Source organism: Gopherus flavomarginatus, chromosome 12 (assembly GCF_025201925.1).
Source record: "Gopherus flavomarginatus isolate rGopFla2 chromosome 12, rGopFla2.mat.asm, whole genome shotgun sequence".
NCBI classification, from domain to species: domain Eukaryota; kingdom Metazoa; phylum Chordata; order Testudines; family Testudinidae; genus Gopherus; species Gopherus flavomarginatus.
Genome location: NC_066628.1, coordinates 7,629,613 through 7,652,820, shown reverse-complemented (window position 1 = coordinate 7,652,820; position 23,208 = coordinate 7,629,613). Strand labels below are relative to the sequence as shown.

Sequence of the window (23,208 nt, the reverse complement as noted above, 5' to 3'; positions counted from 1 at the left end):
AGCATCGCTACTAGAGTGTTTAATGGAAGAAAGGAGAAGAAAGGAAAAGCAGAAGGATATAAAGGAACAAGTGTCACTGCTGGCAGTAGCAATGACCGGGGGAAGGGGAAGAAGTCATGGATGGAACAGAGGTGGATGGAATGGAAGGGGAAGAGGAGGAGCAGCGAGAGGCAGAGGATGTGGAGAAGGAGTTAGAAGTGGTGGTTGTCATTATTGTGGTGCAGAAGGACATTGGAAGAGAGAGTGCCCAGTGTGCCCTAAGAAGGAGTATACGCCAGAGGCAGCAGGGCAATTTGCGGAGGACAGCGACTGAAGGGAAGCGCTGCTCCCCTGGAGTCCTGAGATTTATGAGGCTGGACTTGTGCAATTTAAATGTGATACCCGGTTCCCTGTGAGTCCCCTTAAAATAGGAAATGAGACTTTTGTAAGATTAGTGGATACCGGTGCTACTCATTCAGCTATTCCCGAGGGTGCGGCCCCAAAAGGAAATATTGAAAAATGTGTGATAGGAGTTACTGGAGAGACAGAACAATGTTTTATGACCAGTGAATGCATGGCCACTTTGGGCCCTTTAAATATTCAGCATTCCTTTTTGCTTATGAATAGACCAGTACACTTGCTTGGGCGAGGTTTGCTGTGTAAATTGCATGCTCAATTTTTTTGTAATCCAGATGGCATCATTCTAAGGTTCCCATTGAAAAAGGCATATTTGTTAGCAGGGCTGGAAGTTCAAGGATCTGGTAAAAGCCTCCCTGTGCGAGTGCAAAATGAAGTTAACCCTATAGTGTGGGGAGGAAAACATGCAGTGGGACTAGTGGAATCAGCTCCCTTTTTAAATCAGACAGTGAAAAGTGACAAGCCTCCGCCTGCCCAGAGACAATACCCTTTGAAACTTGAAGCTGTTCAGGGGTAGGGCCTCTCATACAGGATTTCAGAGAAGAAAATTCTGGTGCCATGCGTCTCTCCTTGCAATACCCCTATTCTGGCTATTAAGAAGCCTCAGCCTGGGCCAGATGGAAAACCAGAGTATCGAATGGTTCAGGACTTAAGACTGATTAATCAATATGTGATCCCAGAACACCCTGTAGTGCCAAACCCTAGCACCATACTGGCAATGGTGCCACCAGACGCAAAATGGTTTACTTCTCTGGATCTGGCAAATGCTTTTTTTTTCCTGTACCTTTTTGCATTCACCTGGAAAATACTAGGTGCAGCCGGGCAAAGGGGGGAGAAACAGGAAATTCCACCCCCAGAGCAACTTACGTGGACTAGAATGCCCCAAGGGTATGTAGAGGCACCAGGAGTGTTTGCTAGAATTTTAGCAGAAGATTTAAAAGATGTCCAGTTACCCTGCGGCCCTACTTTGGTAACTTATGTTAATAATATCTTAGGCTACGTCTTCACTACCCGCCATATCGGCGGGTAGCAATCGATTGCTCGGGGATTAATATATCGCGTCTCATCTAGACGCGGTATATCGATCCCCGAATGCGCTTATATCAATTCTGGAACTCCACCAACCCAAACGGAGGTGGAGTCGACATGGGGAGCCGCGGACATCGATCCCGCGCCGTGAGGACGGTGAGTAATTCGATCTTAGATACTTCGACTTCAACTATGTTATTCACGTAGCTGAAGTTGCGTATCTGAGATCGATTTTACCCTGTAGTGTAGACCAGCCCTTAGTGGCATCAAAAACACAGGAAGATAATGAAACTGATTCCATCTGTCTACTTAATCAGTTGGCAATAAAGGGACATAAAGTCAGCCCCACAAAACTGCAATGAGCAAGACAAGAGGTGAAATATTTGGGGTGTACTTTAGGGCCTGGAATTCGTTGCATAGATCCCCAGCGGGTAAAAGCAATATTAAATATTCCTTTTCCCACAACAAAACAAGAAATAAGCTTTATTGGAATAACTGGATGTTGTCGTTCGTGGATAGTGGCTGCAGGTGAATTTTTAAAGCCATTACATGAGTTAACTAAAGTCGGGGCAGAGGAGCCTTTACAGCCAAATGCTGAGCAGTTGAAAGCCTTTAGAGCACTCAAGGAGTCCCTTGTTCAGGCCCCTGCTCTAGGGCTCCCTAATTATAACAAACCCTTTGACTTGTATGTACATGAATCTAAAGGAGTGGCATCTGGAGTGTTAACACAATTATTTGGAGGCTCTACTTGACCTGTTGCTTATTTGTCAGGACAATTAGACCCTGTAGCTCAAGGCCATTCAGGCTGCCTAAGAAATGTTGCAGCAGCTGCTCTCCTTGTGGAAAAAGCTCAGGAAATGGTACTAGGACACAGCCTCACAGTGCATATGCCTCATGCTGTGGCCAACCTATTAAATTCACAGCAGCATAAGCACCTGACTAACCAACAATTGTCAAAATATGAAATTGCTCTCCTAATGACTCAGGGGGTAACCCTCAAATGATGTGCCATGTTAAACCCAACTTTTGTTGCCCCAGAAGGGAAGTATGTTTGCAGTTTTTGGACTTAATTTTCACCCCTTGCCCTGACCTTACTGATGTTCCCCTCCAAGCCCCTGAAATGGAGTTGTTTGTGGATGGATCTGCCTTTGTCCGTGAGGGAATCAGACACTCTGGATACGCAGTTACTGATAGCAAGACTGTATTAATAGGGAAAGCTCTTTCACCCGGGGTGAATGCCCAAGCAGCAGAGTTGAAAGCCCTGACTGCAGCCTGCCTCTATGCTAAAGGGAAGAGGGTCAATATTTATACGGATCCAAAATATGCTTTTGGGGTGTGCCACGCCACTGGTGCAATTTGGAAGGGACGAGGTTTCATTACCTTGTCTGGAGCTCCGATTGCCCGTGGAAAGGAAATTGCTGAACTGCTTCAAGCCATTCAGGCTCCTAGGGAGATTGTGGTGATACACTGCAAAGCTCATACCAGGCAAACTGAGTCACAACGAGAAATCGCTTGGCTGACAGGGCAGGCAAGGCAGCAGCCTTCCAAGGGGCCCAATTGGACCTGATCTCTCCCTTAGCTCAATGGCAAATACAAGCTTCAGATATTGAAAAGGCAACATGGGAAAAGTGGGGTGCACAACTTAATTCAGTGGGAATTTGGGAATGTGATGGTCATCGTCCTATCCTACCTAGAAGCTGTCAGCGTGAGGTACTACAAAAGGTTCACAGTAACACCCATCTAGGAGCGAATAAAATGGTTCAAATCATTCTTAGACAGTTTGTATCTCCTGGATTAAGTGAAATGGCTAGAAGGGTAGTGGAAAGCTGTATTCTTTGTCAGCAATGTAATCCTAAGGGAACACGCCAACAGGCGCCGCCTGGTGGGCGCAGGTGGGCTCATAGGCCCATGCAGCACATTCAGATTGATTTTACTGATTTACCTTCTTCAGAAGGAAAGAAACATCTGTTAGTGATCATGGATCAACTTTCAGGATGGGTAGAGGCCTTTCCCACTGCCCAAGCCACAGCCAAAGCAGTTTGCAAGGTGCTTCTTAATGAGATCATGCCAAGATTTGGCCCTCCTGAAAAGATTGATTCTGACCAGGGAACACATTTTACAGCAAAAATTTGCAAGGAACTCACTGAGGCAGTTGGGACAAAATGGGTTTTTCATGCCCCCGGCATCCTCAGAGTTCAGGTCAGGTGGAGCATATGAATGGAACTCTAAAGGCCACCCTAACTAAGTTGTGTAAGGAACTTAAGAAGAAATGGACTGAAGTTCTTCCTTTGGCTTTGTGTATTGTCCGGACTACCCTGAATTCTAGGACTAAGCTAGCACCCTTTGAGATACTTTTTGGACATGTACCCCCTTCCTTTACTACTTCGGTTTCAATGCCTAGTGACACTGGTCTGACTTGTGAAACAGAAGTTTATGTAAAAGCATTGCAGCAGCATTTAATCACATTACAACAATTCTCAGCACAGTCTCAATCTTTACCATTGTGGGAAGCTGTTCATTCTATTTTGCCAGGTGACCCAGTGTGGATCAAAACTTACCTAAAGACTCCACTTCAACCCCAGTGGCTAGAACTGTTCGAGACTATCCTGGTGAGCCTCACTGCTGTTCAGGTCAAGGAACTTCCTACTTGGATTCATCATACCAGAGTCAAACGGAGCCTCGCTAGGGAGCCCGACCTGGTAAAGGGTTCCCCAGAAGCAGACGGCATCGGACTTCGAGGGAGCCACGCACGTTCACCCCACTGTGAACCGGGTGAGCCAGAAGCAAATGACCTCTCTGCCCAGGACACATGTACTGCTACCCCTTTGGGCAACCTGAGGTTAAAATTCTAGTAGTATACTGGTGCCCATTCCCCAAGGAATGGCAACGATTAGTCGCCTGGGGAGTTGGTGGACTCATTTGTGTATTGTTTGTTGTTTTTCTTTTGTGGTGGTTGGATTAACTGGGGGATATGAACATAATGCCTTTATTCCCTTTGCTCATGAAGTGAAAGCTCGTATGCCAGCACTGAATAACGTTTCATGTTGGGTATGCTCCTTAATGCCAGTAGATAGTCACTGAGGTCTTCCCATGATCCCCATATCTCTTAGCCCTATGAATATGACATGGACTTCTTCATGGAAGGACTCCTCAGGCTTGCAGGAGCAGCCTGCAGCCACTATCCACGAACGACAACATCCAGTTATTCCAATAAAGCTTATTGGAATCTAACCTGGGTAGATTCAGGAATCCAGGTTAATAGATACCTTATGGTGTGGAAGCGACCTGGTGAGTGGTGTTTCCTGGGCTCAGGAAATGTGCCTGTAGGAGTTAGCAATTGTAAAGCCTATTTTAATGGAACCCATTTTGGTGAAAGATGGGGACCTGATTGTACTCTTGTACAAGATTTACCCTGGCCTGGAAAGTCCTGGTATGTTTTCCCTGCTAACTTTTGTAGAGTGTTTAATTGGTTGGTATTGGATAAACCTCATGTGTTTACCAAAATACGTTGCTTTATAGCACCAGATCTATCACACACTAATTGCACTGCAGTGCTGGAGCATTCAAAGATCATTCACATATGCTGTATAAAAAAACATTCTTTTAATTCTTTGGGTACTGAGTACTCTGTGTGTCAGTGTACTGATAATGCTACTAATAGTTTTCACGGTCTCTCTGCCTGGACTGGATGGTATTACAAACCCCAATATACTGCATCTGTTATATCTAATGCCTTGTTTGGAGTCTTTTTTGTGTGTGGAGATAAGGCTTATTTAAGCTTGCCTACCTCCTGGAAGGGGTCACGCTATTTGGCCGGTTAGAGCCCCCTGTCCTATATCAAGATCACCTTCCTTCTGGACGTTTAAGAAATGTGTGAGGTGCCAAAGAGGATGTTGACCGGTCTCGACCCCTTACCTGGAAAGCACTTAATGATTGGACAGGAACCTGTGCAGCCTTTTTCTTTGCATGTGGAGGTGCCACTTACCGTATAGGGCAAGGTATTATGAGGTTAGCCATTATTTCTAACACTCCTTGTAATACCACTGGTGAGGACCTCATTGATCTGGCTACTGAGCAAAACCAGCTTAGGCAAATGGTTCTTCAAAATAGAATGGTCCTGGACATTTTGTTAGCCTCAAAAGGAGGGACATGTGCCTTAATAGGACAAGAATGTTGCGTGTATATTCCTGATGTTTATAACGCCACATGGGAGAGAGCAAAACATCTTGAAAAAATTGCAAGGGATCATGGAGAGAAGCAACCAGGCTGGAACTCCTGGTGGAGTGATTTATTTAGCTGGTTGCCTGATGTAGGTGGATGGCTGCATAACGTGCTTAAAAGCGCTGTTATTTTTATGTGTGGGTTACTACTGCTTTATGTAATTATAAAATGTGGGTGCTGTGTAACTGCTTGACTGTGCAGAACAGCCCTTAAGGTCAGGCAACCTTATCATGTAATCTAAGTTGTGTTCCTCAAGTCCCCTTAGTGGGTCCTCTAGGAACAAAGGGGGGACTTGATGAGTGTGGTTTTGGTCTAGTTCTGCTTAGCAACCTAGTTCAGCGTAGCAACCGATCAAGGCCTACTGAAAAATTTACTGGCTGGGGTAGACAGGCCAGCTGTGTGACCTTCCTAGATAAGGGAATGCTTGTAGAAGCTAGGAAAAATGCTTGCAGACACTTTTTGAAATAACATGTGGTGCTTTTTTTTTTTTTATACTAACTATGAAGTTATCAGGACATAACAGTTGTTCTTTGTTCCTCTCTTGTATGCTGGGAACGTATAACTGGGAAGGTACAGTGATGACGCGACGTAAGTGATGATGTGACGAAGTGGCTAATAAAGACAGTTTGCACCTGCAGAGGGGAGAGGCTGGTTCTATATGGCGTGAGTTGGGCAGTTCTCTGTTCTATGGGATGCTACAATAAAGAACTTGATAGTTGGATCCTTGCTGGTCGTTGCCTGTCTCTTTGCGGTTAGACAAAGAGCCATCTGGGATAAGAGAGATCCCTGACACCCTCTTGCTGTCCCCTGCTGCTCTTGGTTCCCCTGTCAGGGATATTTTCCTGTGACTCTTCTCATTTCTGTTTTCCACCATTTCTCAGAGACTTGCTCTCCTTTTTATTCTTGTTTTTATTTAAATTTACATTTTTCTTCTGGCTTCTTCTAATTCCCTCTGGTTAAACCTGCCACAAGCTCTGGCTGGGAGACCCCAGTGAGATCTAATCCCAGAGATCTGTACAAACCGCTCCCTGCTGCTGCTTCTCCCCAACCCCCCAAACCCTGATTGATCAATGCTGTGTCCCTGCCACCCCCAACTCTGCCTGTCCCCTGCCCGGCTGTTAGTGCTACCCCCTGCCCAGCCCCCACCTCTGCCCCTCAGGGCCCCTCCCGTAGGCCCACAGGTTTTCCCCCTCCTCCCCCTTCCATCCCTGGGCTGCAGGGGAGGGGCTTCCACAGGTCATAGAGATGAGGAGCCAGGAGCTGAGTCATAGAGACTGGGGTGTGTGAGGCTAGAAAGGCTGATTTCTGGGTCCCCCGTGGGATATTCCCCCTCCACACACACCCCCACCCCAGGGACACAGGCAGAGCCGGGATCCTGGCCCCACCCAGAGCCAGGGTCGGATTCTCCCTCCAGGGACGGAGCCCGGCGGGAAAGTGAAGATCGGGGCCTCGTCACCAGCATTGATAAATGTCACCTGCCCCCGGTCACAGACCACACAAACCCAGATCCTGCTGGGGGCCCGGCTCAGGGGCAGGGGGGTCACAGGGGAGGTGAGAGTCTGGAACTGACCCTCCCACTAATTCCACTCCACCGCCCAGATCCCCCTGTCAGGGGTATGGCTGATCCTTCCCTTCCTGCTCACAGACTCACTCTGGCCACCCCCATAGCCCCCCAACCCCCACTTCCACCTCCCAGCAATGTCTCCCTGAGGTGAATCCCTCACAGCCCAGCACACATTGCTCAGTCTCAAATCTCTCAGGGTTCTTGGGCAGTCGCTGCCACGTGTCTCCCCATCTCACACTTTTCCCATCAGACAGGATGAGCCAGAGACAAGCTGTGTCTGGATCCAGAGTCACATTCGCTGGGGAGAGAGAGAATCAGACCATCGGGGCAGAGCTCAGCCCTGGGGGAGGCTGGGGCCATTTCTCACACTCCCCAGCAGCCCTGTCCTGCCTGGGACAGGCCTGGATCCCAGGGAGCTGCCTCTCTCCTGGGCACCTGAGACTGAGAAGGGATATCCCTGCAGCTCCTCAGTCCCTGTTATGGGACCCACTTCATTAGTTTTTCATTTGCTTGCTGAGACTTCAGCTCCCTGCTCCCTCTGCTGGGGCTGCTCCATTCCTAGCATCAGAGACACAGCAAGGAAGGTTTTAGTGAAAAGGGAGCAGAGGAGGCAGGTACCAGCTTTGAAATCCAGAGCTAAGCTCCCTCCCTTAAATGCAGCCTCCACTCCCCAGCCAGAGAAGGAAGAGCCAATTAAGAAAAGAGCATAGGAAATGGCATTGGGTGGTGTAGCCTCCACTCCCAGGCCAGGGAACAGAGAGGAAGGTGCAACTTAGGGGAAGAGCTGCTTAAGAGCAGAGAGTAGGAGGTGGCATTGGGTGGGGGAGCCCATCCCCAGCCCAGAGAGAAGGGAGGAATTATCAGCCTCACAGGGAGAGCATCTCCCCAATCCAGGAAGCAGTGAGCAGCTCCAATGGGAGAGCCCCGCCCTGCCCAAAGGAAAGGCAGGATGTTGGAGAAGCATGCTGAGGGAGATCCCCTGCACAGGGATAAAATGGATGCATCAGCCCTCAAGGCAGAGAGCTCTGTTCACAGGCTGTTCAAGGAGAGTTTTTCTGTTCAGCAACGTGGGCATGAACTCAGCACTAAGGTTGGTGTCAGAAGTGTTTGTGTGACTTCAATGTGGGAGCTCCTCACTGTTCAGTGTGTTGTTTTTAGGACCGTGTGTGTCATGGTCGGTATCGGTTTGGTTGGTAACTTTAGCTACAGTCTCATGAAGACATTTTTTGATAATTTAAAGAGTCTCCAGCTGCAATCTCACCCTGTCTGAATGTTCCTAGGGATCTTCCTCTTTTTGTCTCTAGTGCAGACGGCAAAGTGTCCGGAGGGGAAAGGAGAAAGAAAACGAGATTTCAGGATTTCATATTCATAACAGCATTGCCACTCTCAACTCATAGAACTGTCTTTAATTATGACAGAGAAACACACCAAGAAACCTCAGATATTTATATAAAAAGGTTCTGAAACTGCCTCTTTCCTCTGTAAAAGCAGCAAAGAATCCTGTGGCACCTTATAGACTAACACGTTTTGGAGCATGAGCTTTCGTGGGTGAATACCCACTTCATCAGATGCATGTCTCTTTCCTCTCTCATTCAGGCATCTCCCAGCAATTGAACCAATGTCCTTGCAGCCTCATGACCATCCCAGGACAGACAATCTGTAAGTGAGATTTACTTTTCCCCTCCTCATCCCCTCCCACTCTTCAGACTCTAGTTGGTTTGTCTCATTCAGTTACTGCCTTTTGTCATAACCGAGACCCAGAACCTGCAAACACTTTGGCATAAAAGTAACTTTACCCACTCCATCTCCTTCTATCCCTGGTCCACCCCCTCCCTCTTCCACCCACTCTCACCACCTCCACCCCATTTCCCAGCCCTCTCAGGAACACACCTTGTACCTGCAGCTGCTGGGGAGGAGGCACAAGAGGCCCCTGGGCTGGAGGGATCCCTCGTCGTGGGGGAGGGGCTTTCCCCTTCCCTGCAGTCCATTTGGCCCAGCGTGGCTGCCACACAGGACCAGAGCTCAGTGATGGGCTGGATCCAGCTCTAAGAAATGGCCTTTCATTTAGGGTCTAGATTTTGGGTGCTGAGCTTTAGGCACCTGGGGCCTGGTTCTCAGAGGGGCTGGTCTCCTGCAGCTCCCACTGACTCCACCTGCAGCTGTGGAGGCTACATGGCTCTGGAGCACCTGCCCTGCAGCTCTCTAGTGGGGAGAGAGAAACTCAGGTGCCCCAAATTAGGCCATTTTGGAGAATTCAGGACTGAATGTTGTGACCTTTGGTAAATCATGAATTAATATGAGACGTCCTGATGCCTGGGCCTCTGCTCCATCTGCCTGCTTTCCACTAGTTATTATGTTCAGTATTGAGAATTGGTACGAGGGTCATTTCTTATACATAAGTTTGGACAGACGGAGATTGTGTGTTTGTACGGACTGACTTGGCTTTGGCCTGGTGAGCAGTTTGCTTGATATATGGGAAATGTTACCTTAAGTGACCTTGTTATTAAGTGATGTGTTCATAAGTTGCTCTGTGGGACAAAGATCTTTTGACCACACAATGTGTTTAAAGACACCAGACACCCACAATGTGCTGCCCAGAAGCAGTTAGCAAAGTCCAAAACCCCTACGCAGAGAATAGGGTCAAAGTGACCTATACTTAATCTGTAGCAATAAAGCAATCAAAAGAGAACAATAACATGAAAATAGCTTGTATAGCAAAAGCCCTGCCAATTAAAAAGTTTGTGCATGTTTATTGTATGAGTTATGTGAAAATAGAATGAATTATATTGTAAAAATAGAAACGATTAAAGAAATGCTGTCTGTACCTTTAAGGAAAAGAGCTGAAATGCTGAAATCCAGGTGTTAGGAATGCAGACATTAAGGAAGCAATAATTGCTCCACTTAAGGGCAATTGGTGAAGTATTAGCCTTAGATCAATAAGAGTTAGTAAGGAAGTAGGATATGCATGTTGTGTCCCAGGTAAATTTTACAGTTTTGCTCTCTTTGTCCCTTTGTTTAGTTTGTGCCCTTTTATCTGTATAAATAAGATAATTTGTGTCTTGCATGGTGCTCACATTATCTGGGGGTTATTAGCAGAGTGCTGTGCTAATAAAACAGAGTGGTCTGACAAACTGAGTTTAACTTTGACACAAATATTAAGTATCTTATATAACTAACAGTCCAAGATGATGGAAAAAACTAAAATATATAATTTGGATCTGTAAAGAGGAATCTGAACTTCACAAGGCACTTCCTGTGACCCACCTATGCCCTAGAAGAAGGTAACTGGCCAGTACTTCTATAACGTATGTCTATAATTTCTTATTTAATAGTAATTGCAATGGCAAGGCATGCTTGTGGTACAAATAAAGGTTTGGATTAATCAACTGGAGTGTCTTGGACCTCAAGTATGTGGCATTTTCACCCAACAATTAAATAGATCCATCATCTAATTATCAACCAATTGGCCAGACCCATTCTATTCCCACAGTCTCAGCGGCTCATCCCAATTTCCCCTCCTAGATCCCTTCTCAGTACCTTTGAACTTCCTGAGAGTCTCCATTAGAGCAACAGTTTTCTGGGAGAAATCACTGAGTCTTAATTCTAACTTAGGAGAAATCTCCTCTGGCTGCTGGAACTTCCCCTTCATAGACCTAGAGAGAAATAATTCCACATGGTTATATTTCATTTATTGACTCATTATAAATTCTTGCTAGTGAATCACTGTTCTAATGGGTCTGGAATTAGAATTCCTCTTCTTCTTCCTGAAAGCAAGGCCATGGCAGTGAACCCTTCCCACCCCCCACAAAGGTCCCATTATTATTCTTCAGCTCTGGCCTGGAGAGACAAGCTCTGGGGACAAAAGGCTAATTGAGTCTCCATGGCCAATTCACTCCTTGCCCTCCATACTCTGAGGGACATTAGCTTCCCAGGCAAAGTGCTGTAGAAATCTGTCCTCTAGGAACTAGACTGAGACACCAACTCCCTCCTCCCCAGCTCATTCCACACAGGTCTCCAAAAAGTCCTCAGGTGAGAGAGACTGTTGACCACTGCTGCCCTGGGCTGAATGGTAACCAGGACCCCAGCAGTGAAAGGCCCATATTCCATCTCCACTATCCTGAGGCAACCAGTACCCCAGGGATGTAACATCGCTAGGAAATACTTGAGGTCAGTCCTTCCCACTGAATGGAGAATTCCAGAGTCCCCTATAAAAGGGTGAGACCCTCAAGATGAAGTTGATCAGAAAGATTTGTATCAAAAAATATGACCTTCCCCACACATTTGGCTGTAGAGCCCTGGGGAGAGGCAGTGGTAACATCACCACTAAGCCCTTTCCCAGCATTGCGAAGTGTGAGGGGGAGTGAGAGAGAGCCACGTGCCTGCTCAAGGTGCTTCTGATGTCCTAGAGGAGAGAAATAGAGAAATGGAATTTCAGTCCCACCTGACACACTTAGAATTCCAGAAGAAGGGATTTAGCAACTATGGGGAAAAGAGGCCCCAGGGCCATGCATTTGCTGAGCTGATGAGGCTTTTCCATCTTTACATCACAGTGTCTGTAACTTTTCAAAAATAGTAGTCATTCACATCTCTGTAATACACACTGAGTTACACGGTGATCTCTGACTGCTGGACTTCTGTGCTCATGTTTTAGGAGCAGTCTTGTCCCTGTGTTGGGATCTGGAGTATTTCTAACTCAGTCTGACCTGCAACAATTCAGTCACTGGCTTCTGACACTTCCCTTCCATCTCACTGATCAGGTTACTGAGACAGGAAATTTCCTCAGATACTTTACTGACATTTTCATTCTATATCTTCACTATCTCCTTGTCCAGCTTCTCCAGCAAGAACTGCCGCAGTCGCTGAAATTCAGACACAATCTTCTGCCTCTCAGTTTGTGTATTTCTCTGTGAAGGAAAGTAGGGAAAGGGCTGGGATACATGTCTCTATTGAAGCTGGAACTCAAAACAATAAACAAAGATTGCACAAGAGGATTCCTCAAGATATAACTGAACATCCCCCAAACTCTGAGCTAAGAGAAGATTGAAAACTGTGAAACTGAGGCGTGAATGTGTAACAGTGAAGGTTTGTTTTAGTGCACTGGATTTTCTAAGTCAAAATTCTGTTGTTTCATTAATGTAAATTGTTTCCTATGAAGAGAGTGTAATTAAGCTAACAGTAGTTAATATACACTAGATAAGAATAATAGTTACAGTAGTTCATGGCAGTGGGTTTCAACCTATCGTCAGTACAGATAATAGATTTCCAGAGTCGTCTCTGTACCAAATTCAAAATTATCAAAGGCAAAAAGGTTGAAACCCACTGGTTTATGGTGTAGGCCTAAGTAGTAATTCCTGCTAAAACAACTAATTTTGATTTACTTGTGATTATTCCCCACTTAACAGCTTTCTGCTTTACCCGCAACTGATTGAGATAAAACATAATTGGGCCTCTAGATTGCCCCTGCCTCTCGTTATTGCTCTGATTCAGAACGCCCCTCCATCCAGCTCATTACAAATGCAGTTTAATAACAACGGGCACCTATCAGGTATTCTTGGCTTCTCTTTTCTTCACTCACTTTACATCCCAGAAGCTTTTCTCTCTTCCCTCAGCTTCTTCAAATGGGCCTGAATCTTTTCCTGAAGAAACAGAAACTGATTTGAGTGGTGTTATTGTTATTGTTAGGAGTCAGAGTGAGGGTGGGAGCTTTTCCAACACAAACACTCTACTGATGAATGGAGAACCTAGTAGGTTTGCAGTATCGGCGGTACCAAGGAAGTGAAGTTATATTCATGGACGCTGGGAGTGTTTCATTTTCAGACTCCTTGAAATTGTTTGACCTTTTTTCCCCATTGATTTATACTAACATGACACTGGCGTCACATCCTTGGAGTTTTCTTTCACTGTGTGAAATATTATGTTTTTGAGGAGGCTAAACAAACAAAGTGATACAAATCCCAGAAACCTCCTGGGATTCTCAGAGGAGCCTGATCTCCACTGAATTTCAGCCCTGAACCCCTGGGGACTGGACTGGGTAGATAGAATTGACTTGGGCACTAGGGCAAACCACATTCTATGTTTTTGTTGTTGTCAAGAGCAGTCGGGGTTTGCCCTAGTTCTGTCCTGGGCCCTTACAGAGGCAGGGCTGCCTGGGTACCGGTTCCCCAGCTCAGTTCCCAGAAGCAGCGAGTTCTACAGATTTCAAAATGCTGCACTGTGGGAGAGCAGTGTGAGGATTAATGGAACCACTTCAGCTGGTTCGTCAGCCTGACACGGTCACCACCGCCCAGGGGTTAGTTTTGCTGCAACCCAGTCTAATCCCCATGGTATTTGGCATGGACCTGCGCTGTCTGGAGCCCTTTTGTGTGTGGACTCAAGGTGCTTGGAGTCCACATGGTGTTTAGGACAGTGATCTCCTCTAATGCAGGCCGACTGCATCTGAGTTTAACCCCTCATGGAGCAGCACAGGAGTTTAGAATCCCAGTGGGAAACATCATCTCCCTGCAGGGCCTGCCACCTTTATCAATGCATCTTTCCCTCTAATGGCCTTTTTTAATTACTGCTCAGTCAGGAGATGGCTATATCTGGTTACTCCCAGTTCTGGGTGATGCAGGTTTGACAGAAAACGTTCCCACTCTCCAGAGTGACCGGTTCTCTGAAATACTCCCAACAGGTAGGACAAGTAGGTTCATGCTGGAGTTTTTCCACATGCTCCCTCTGTGGAGAGCTGGACTCAGCCCTGTGGGACAGGAGCTGCCACTCCTGTCCCCACAGGGCTGCCCTTCCACACCAAGCCCACAACCCATCTACAACTTCCCACAACTCACTGGTGGGTCACAAGCCACCATTTGGGAAATAGCACCCACGAGGGTCTCCCTAACCCTGATTCTGAAGTCTCTGCCAAGCCCACAGGAGGGAGAGGAGATTGGGCCATGGACTCCCCCTCGTGACTGCTGCCACTCAGCACCTAAAATATTCCCCATAGAAAAGTGCAGGCACCTAAGGCTGCACCATGGAAAATGGACAGCTTTGAAATATGGATGACCTATGGCAAATGCCAGTGTATGCAAACACAACCCTCCTTAACTGTCTCCTGCTCCCAGCCCCGGTTCTTTCTTTATCCACCTGCTGCATATCGTCTTCCTTAGACTGTGACTGTGGGCTCTTTGCCTAACTTGAATGTACAGTGCCTGGCACAATGGGACCCTAATCCCTCATCAGGGCCTGGAGATGCTACTTCAGTAGAAATCAGAACATTCTATTGGTTATGAATTCTTATTGTTATTGATGTCAACATGGAAACCTTTATGGGCACAAGGTTCCCACACTGAAATCCACAGCCAAAATTTCCAAACTGAAAATTGCAAGATGGGGACTGTCTCTGTGTCCTCAGGAGATGTGGAAGAGGGACGATGCCAGTCAAAGGGTGGCTGGCCATTTAAAGAGAGAGGGGTCTCAGCCCCACCTGTGATAAACCAGTTCTCATCCCCAGGCGAGGACAACGAAGGAGTGGTGATCATGGCTGGGTGTGACATAGCCAGTTCTCCTCCCCAGGTGGGGTGAATGAATGAGCAGTGATTGGGGGAGAGAGGGGTGTCATGTAATCCAACCAGTCCTGGGGTAGGTAAAACAGAGGCCTATTGAAAGCCAGAGGGAGGAGACCCATGGAGAAGGCAGAGGAGGCCTTGGGATCTTCTTCAGGGTGATAAGGCCAAACTCCAGACTAGAAAACCTGGGAGTCACTGCTGGGAGAGCAGGGATGTTACTGGACACAGAAGAGCCTTTGTGGATTATTTCTGGGAACCTCCGAGGGAAAATGAGGTAGGGCTACCCCAGGCCATGAGGGGACACTCTGGAAGCAGTGACCCTGCTACAGTGCCCCATTGCTCTGCTGCTTGCTTCCACCCAGTCCCTGCTTCCTGCAATCCCATCTCTGATTATATCAGGTGGACTTGCTGGGGTTTGCAGGACTGGAGCTCCACTCCTGTGCTCCCCGCCAGTCTCATGAGGGTGGGGCTCCCTTCCTGTCTGCATGAGGAGCTCTGCAGGAGAAGGGCGAAGGGGATGTGTGCCAAGCGGGCAGCCCAGCTGCTCCCTAAACCCCAAGGAGAGTAGGAGCACGGACGTGCTGTTTATAGCTTTAGGAAGGGGGGGAAGTGGGGAAGGGCAGAAAAGGGGGGTCATTCAGTGCCCAGAACTCTGTGTATGGGGAGCTGGTGAGGTGGGGATTCCTCACTCCCCCTCCCTCCAACGTGGAAGCCTTACTTAGGATGTTTATCAAGGGCCACACTTCCCCTGCATGAGTCTTTGGAGGATTCCCAGTTGCTGGGAAACCTACGTAAACCTGAAACCCCTCATTCCTCTCCAGTGGAGCTCACTGAGTGGCTGTCTGGGGCTAACAGAAACTCTAATGCTGGGGGAAGGTGAGTTCCCCAAGGCTCTGGTTATAAAAACAACAATAGGTTATTTTCCTACCTTGAATTCTTCAGCAGCTTCCTCTGCAGGAATCACGGTGTGATCTCTGTGCTGCTTGGATCTGTCACACACCAGGCAGATGGAGATTTCGTCCTCTTTGCAGAATAGTTTTAGAGGCTCTTAGTGTTTCTCACACAGTCTCTCTGGTTCTGGCTCTCTCCCTGAGGGCAACCCGAATTCTCTGGCTGCTTCCACAACATTCCTGAGCTGCCTGTTCAGCCTGAGGTTCCTCTGGGGAAAGATCTCTCTGCACTGAGGGCAGGAGATATCTGTATCGAATCCCACCCAGCACTGGGTGATGCAGGATCGGCAAAAATTGGGATCACAGTCTAGGGACACCGGATCTTTAAAATAGTCCAAACAGATGGGACAGGTCAGTTCACTGCAAAGTTTTTTTGCTGGATTCGCAGCAGCCTTCGCTTCTAGTCAGGGCCGTCCTTAGCCATAGGCAGAATAGGCAGCCGCCTAGGGTACCAAAAGGTCTGGGGGCATCGCTCTGCTGGGAGCCCAGACAGAGGGGAAGCAGTGGAGAATGTAAGAGCAGGGCTGCTGGGTCCTAGAGAGAGCCGAATGCAGCACAGTCTGAGGGAGGAGATTGGCTGCTGGGAAGTCACTGGGTAGGGGTAGGGGAAGGAACTCACCTGCAGGGGTGGCAGCTTATAGGGGCTCAAGGTGCTCAAGCACCAGCAATATTCAAGGCTGGGGGCTGTGCTCCACCAATATTTGGAGCTGGGTTTCTCCTCTGCCCCCACCTCGGAACTTCCCTGGCTGAAAGAAAACAGCCAGTGCCTCTCTCCTTTGTTTGGGCTGCTTTTGCCTAAGGCTATAGAGATCATTGGGAGACAGCCTCTTGGAGCACTGGGGGAGGGGAAGAGGAAGAGAGGAGGGGGAAGGAGGCACACACATGCTTGGGAGCTCTCTCCCCCGCCCCCCCCCCCCCGGCACTCACTGGCAGCAGCAGGGATGGGGAGACCACACATGATGGCAACCCCCCCGCCCTGGTACCCATCATAGGGGAGGTGAGTGGGCTTTCTGGACCTGAGAGAGGCACTAGGAGCATGTGCAGTGACTGTGGTGCAGAGTGAGTGTGCTGCGGGTGGGGGACAGGAGAGAGAGGAGGGGTTCCTTCCCTGGAGCTTGCTTCTGTCAGTAAGGAGGGGGGAGAGTCCTCTCTGGCCCCAGCCCTGGGCAGCCTGTCTGCATCCCAAGTTTCTTATCCCGAGCCCTGCCCCACCCCAGAGCCTGCACCCCCAGCACCCCAACCCTGAGCACTCTGCTGCAGTGTGAACCCCTCATCCCTAGCCCCATCCCAGAGCCCTCACTTGAGGGGAAAAACATGCAACTTAAATTTGGTGGTCAGTTTGGAGTATCATTGTGTTTAGCACAATACTTGATTATTTTACACCCTTTAAAGTATACAGGTGTTACAAAGTGGGAATGTTCTTAATGTTTTCTCTGAATACTGTGTGGGTGCCTCAGTTTCCCCTATGCATTTCTCAAGGATCTAGATGGTGGCATAAGGATGTGTGATTGTTGTAGAGCCCTAGAGTGCCAGTGTGATGCTGTTTGCACAGAGAATGGCTGAAACCCTGTCTCCGGGCAACTGATGGCCTGGGTCGCTCTCCTGCAAGGTGCCAACTGAAGGTGTTGGAGAACAAAGAGATCAGGTGGCCTCCTAATGCCTGGAAAAGAGACAAAGGCCAGAGGAGAGAGTGTCAGTGCCTGTTTGGACTTCCGGGAAGTGCATGGTGTGGAAGAGGATGCTGGGATGCTTTGGAACTACTCCATACAAAGCCAGTCAGGACTCTGGGGGAGCCTCCTCTCTCTGAGCATACTGTCTCCAGAGCAAGATGCTGACACCTTCCTGGGTCTGACCTCAGAACATTCAGCATGCCCTTCCACACTGTGCGCTTTCCGCAGCAAGTCTGTCCAGGCAGGTCCTGGGGCAACCAGAGGTCCCTGCATCCCAACTCTGCAGTCAGACGTGACTGTCAGCCAGCCAGTAAAACAGAAGGTTTATTAGATGACAGGATCATAGTCTAAAACAAAGCTTGTAGGTACAGAAAACAGGACCCCTCAGTCAGGTCCATCTTGGAGGGTGGGGAGCCTAGACCCAAGTTCTGGGCCTCTCCCCATTTCCCCAGCCAGCTCCAAACTGACACTCCCTCCTCTAGCCTTTGTGTCTCTTCTGGATCTCTTCTGATCTCTTCGTCCCCAGCACCTTCAATTGGCACCTTGCAGGGGAAACTGAGGCACCCACGCAGTATTCAGAGAAAACATTTAGAACATTCCCACTTTTTCACAAGTGCAACAAAATATAATACTGTATATTGAAGCAGGCAAGTGCTGCTTCTGAGTTTACACTTTTAATTGACCCTTGTAATCTTGTGGTGCCAACGCATTGTAGCTTCATTTTATATCGGCTTACAGGGCGACAGCGGGGGGCAGGGGGGCGGGCACCACCATTTTGAGCACCACCAAAAATTATACAGACTTGCTGCCTATGCTCACCTGTGAGTGTGACTCTTTCCCCTGGCGTGAGGGCTGTCAGGGCTGGGTTGGGTGAGGTGCTGGGGGGGAGGTGAGGCTGGCTGCCTACCTGCTGAGGAATGACAGTGAAAGTGACTCACTTCCTTACAGGCAGCCAGGATTGGAATGGTCACACACGGCTGGGCTGGGGATAGCCAGATAGCATGTGCGAAAAATCAGGACAGGGGGTTGCGGTAGGGTGAGCAGATGTCCCACTTTTATAGAGACAGTCCCATATGTTGGGTCTTTTTCTTATATAGGCTCCTATTGCACCCCACCTCCCATCCTGATTTTTCATACTTGCGGTCTGGTCACCCTAGGTGGGGGTAATTGGTGCCTATATAAGACAAAGCCCCAAATATCGAGACTGGCCCTATAAAATCAGGACATCTGGATCTGGTCACCCTAGTTGGGGAGTGCATCTCTCCCCCGGACTGGCAGTGATCCATCTCATCTGGTGGGAGCTGCACAGGGCAGGATGAGCTGCTGTGGCTCCATGGGTGCCCCGTCCCTGAGATCAGATGCTGTGCTAACTTCACCATGGTCCGTTGAGCTGGCGGTGGTGCCCATTGGTGTGTGATCAGACCTGAGGATTTGCTGCTGCTGTTGCTGCTCTGCACCCCAAGATGTGGATTTTGGGGTCCTGCAGTTTTCCACCTCTCTTCTTCTACTGCAGCTGTTGAACCAGCAGGCTGGAGGGGTGAGCCAAGCAAGAAAGCAGTACTGTGTTGCCATTTTGATTGTCATTGAGCAAATTTTTTTTGCTAAAAATGCTTGCTAAGAATCCTGAATTCAATTTCAATATATATTTTTTTAAAAAAAAAATCAATATCTTAGCCAAAAACAGAAAATTAAGTTGTTGACAATTATTTGTGACAATTTTGGAATGGGGAAGGGAGTGGGCCAGTTTTCCTCAGAGAAACAAAAAATGTTGACTGACTTTCCTATAGCCTGTTATTGCTAAATAGAGCCCTCCAACAACTGTAATATGCTCATCTCCTTACTAGTGTATAGAGCAGGGGTTGGCAACCTACGGCACATGTGCCAAAGGTGGCACGTGAGCTGATTTTTGATGACACGCAGTGGTGGGCTGAATGGCTCAGCCCGCCGCTGCTCTGGGATTCTGGCTGCTGTCCCATTCCCACTCAGGGTCCCAGCTGCCAGCCCCACTCAGCACCTGCTGCTGGCCTGGAGACCCCCAAGGAACCCCAGGCTGGCAGCAGGCTGAGCAGGCCGGCGGCTGAGACCCTAGCTGAGCCACTCAACCCGCTGTCGGCCTGGGGTTCTATTCACTCAGCTGGCAGCAGGCTGAGTGGGACTAAATTCAACGAAATAGGAAACAAGAGCAACTAATGACAAAGTGCAAGAACCTAGAACAGTGGTCACCAACCTTTTTCGTCTGGCGTGCGCCAGACGAAGGACCGTGGTGGTGGACGAGCATCCGCAGAAATGCTGCCTAAATTCAACGGCAAGCAGTGTCATCCAGAGGCATTGGCGCCAAAATGCCACCAAATTTCGGTGACATTTCTGCGGATGCTCGTCCTCCGGCCAGTATGTGGGGGCACTGAGAAGCCCCTGTGGGCGCCATGGCACCTGCGGGCACCACATTGTGGATCCCTGACCTGCAGAGCCTCCTGAAGCATGGTGATCATTTTGATTTAAATGGACTTGAACTGTACGAAGAACTGAGTTGTTGCCACATGCAAAATCAGTGATGGACATTGTACAGTTTACTCATACCAGCAAACTTGCCACTCATATTCTACTGACAATTCCTGTAACAGTAGCATCAGGAGAATAGAGTTTCTCAAAACTAAAGCTCATTAAAAACTATCTACACTCTACAATGAGTCAGGAACCTTGACTGGTCTTGCTATTCTTACAATCGAACAAGATATCACTTTGTCTTTGTCATACGATGACATTATTACTGATTTTGCAGCCAAAAAAGCCAGAAAGACTGCTTTTAATTAAAAACTAATCCTTGTTTCAATACCTCTTCATATAAATTTCCAATAAAATGTTGACAAATTTAAAAAAATATATTATTTGCATCATTCTGTCAAATCAGAATTTTTTCTATAGTGCGACTTTTTAGTGTTAGTTCATCAGTATTACAGTGTGCTTAATTAAGTTAAACTGGTTTTAGTAACATGCCTGTGGCAAGTTTTCCAATACTGTAAGCTTATGTTTGTGTTGCTAAGAGCAAGACAGGCACAGGGGCACCAGTTTAATAATCTCGCCTAGGGCACCATAAATCCTAAGGCCGGCCCTGCTTCTAGTGCAGGAAAGAGACGTAAGTGGGGGAATGGTACCAGTATTGTGGGCAACTTTCCTGGCTTATACACTATCCCGGTGAAATGGGCCAGCAGAAGGATCTGAGTCCTCACTCCCACTCCTTTACCCAGATGCCTGCCTGACCCCGAGGCCTCCCCTTCCACTCTCCTCTGTGGCAGAGTCCTCATAACCCCGACAAGGCTGGACCCAGGATTCCTGGGAGGCTCGACCCCCAACCTTGTCATGGTCACTTAGGGCAGGGACTAGGGTGTCCCCACTCTGGGATACTCTCTGCACTGGACACTTCTCTGACCCACTGATCATTACATACAATTTAAAGCTAATACAATTTATTTAAACAGCAATCAATATAAATAAATAAGGAAAAAAATGGGAAAGGTTAAAGGTAAACACATAACCCAGCTCTGTGGCAGGGAACATCACAAGCAGCGTCTTTGGGGATTCAGGGCAGTTCACAGTCTGCTCCTCACATGTCCCAGGCCCTGGCTGTGCTGCAGGGACCCTGTGAGTTGGACACTTGCTCTGGTGGTGGCCACACACCTCCAGGCTCTGGGTGGTGGGACCCTTCTTCCCAGCATCAACCCCCCGCCCCCCGTCTGGTCATGATTCCCCTCCCAGTCTAGTCTGCAGGACCCTTGTCTACCCAGAGCCTCCCTCACTCTCCCCAGCTGCTCACCACACCCTGCTCCAGCCCCAGCTCCACTCTCTGCTGTTCTGCCTCCAGGCCCTGGGCTGCTTTTCTGGCCCCTCTGGCTTTGTGACTGCAGCCCTGCTCCCAGCACACGATCTGCTCTCCCTGGGTCGGGTCTCTGGCTGGCCCAGCCCTGCTCCCAGCACAAGATCTACTCTCCCAGGCCCTGTCTCTGGCTTTGTGGCTGCAGCTCTGCTCCCAGCTCAGCTTGGGCCCCTTCCCTCACCTTAGCTGGCCCCACTCTGTCTGCCTGACCCAGGGAGATTCCAGCCCACATGGACAACAGGATCTCCCTGACCCCCTGCCTGCCTCATTAGCCTGCCCACCCTGTCAATCAGGCTCATCTGGCGCATTGGTCTCTCCCCTTTGCCCCTGGAGACTGTCAGTCTCAGGGTCCTGGTTTCCCATCGACCCCTCCCCTTTCTTTTCGTACTGAGAGCCAGAACACCTCCGCCGAGTGTTTGTTAGAGGCCAACAGTCCCTTTACAGAGACAAAAGAGAAGTTTAGTTTCACTTCCTTCTCAGAAATGGGCTGATTGAATATCATTAGATGTTTCCTTACTGGGTGTGGGCTCATGGGATTTCTTTTTTGTGGACTGTAAAGCAGGGCCGGCTTTAGGAAGTGCGGGCCCAATTCGAACATTTTCGGCGGGGCCTGTCATAAACAGATAGCTAAGGGTTAACGTCTCTTTCACCTGGAAATAAGTATCTGAAGCACCTGACCAGAGGACCAATCAGGAAACAGGATTTTTTCAACTCTGGGTGGAGGGAAGTTTGTGTGTGAGTCCTTTGTCTTGAATCTATCTCTCTCGGCTATGGGAGGATTTCTGTTTCCTGCTTTCTAATCTTCTGTTTACAAGTTGTGAGTACAAATATAGTAAGACAGTAAGGTTTCTATTGTTTTCTTTGTATTTACATGGATATAGTTGCTGGAGTGCTTTAAATTGTATTCTTTTTGAATAAGGCTGTTTATTCAATATTCTTTTAAGCAATTGACCCTGTATTTGTCACCTTAATACAGAGAGACCATTTGTATGTATTTTTCTTTCTTTTTTATATAAAGCTTTCTTTTAAGACCTGTTGGAGTTTTTGTTTAGTGAGGAACTCCAGGGAATTGGGTCTGCAGCTCACCCAGGGAATTGGTGGGAGATCTGTGGGTGTTAGATTTACTAGCCTGACTTTGCATTCCCTCTGGGTGAAGAGGGAAGTGCTTTTGTTTCCAGGACTGGAATTAGAGAGGGTGGACTCCCTCTGCTTAGATTCACGGAGGTTGCTTCTGTGTATCTCTCCAGGAACACCTGGCGGGGGGGGAAGGGAAAAGGTTTATTTCCCTTTGTTGTGAGACTCAAGGGATTTGGGTCTTGGGGTCCCCAGGGAAGGTTTTTGGGGGGACCAGAGTGCCCCAAAACACTCTAATTTTTTGGGTGGTGGTAACTGGTAACTAAGCTTGGAGGTTTTCATGCTAACCCCCATATTTTGGACGCTAAGGCCCAAATCTGGGACTAGGTTTTGACAGGGCCCCAGCAGGGATGACTTAAAAAAAACATGTAAAAAAAAGCCTTTCATTTCTTACAACCGGTTCCCTATAAAAAGTTTTGATTTAAGGGATGTGCCACAGTATGTATTTTTTGTACCAATAGGGTTACCATACGTCCGTATTTTTAAAAATTCCTCCGGGATGGCAATTTAAGAACCAAAAAGCTGGACATGTCTGGGAAAATACGGATGTATGTTAACCCTGCCTAAAGTTCTTTTTTAAAAAGATGGGCCTGAACTAGAAATGAGCTCCGTTTCACATGTGTGGGTCCCTGCCACTCCCTGGGGGTGTGCTAGGGTGACCAGATGTCCTGATTTTATAGGGACAGTCCTGATTTGGGGGTCTTTTTCTTACATAGGATTCTATTATCCCCCACCCCCTGTTCCAATTTTTCACACTTTCTGTCTGGTCACCCTAGGGTGTGCACGTGTGTGGATCCCAGCTGCTCCCTGCCCCCCTCATTGAAGCAGG

At 48.2% G+C, this 23,208-nt stretch overlaps 1 protein-coding gene and 1 pseudogene across 3 annotated transcripts in view; one reads left to right on the top strand and one right to left on the bottom strand.

The window, feature by feature from the left end:
- LOC127033271 (zinc finger protein 850-like) overlaps positions 1 to 23,208 on the top strand; it is a 103,821-nt gene that overhangs the window by 46,358 nt on the left and 34,255 nt on the right. The gene's annotated exons all lie outside the window — the stretch shown is intronic.
- LOC127033136 (zinc finger protein RFP-like) lies at positions 6,936 to 16,662 on the bottom strand (annotated as a pseudogene).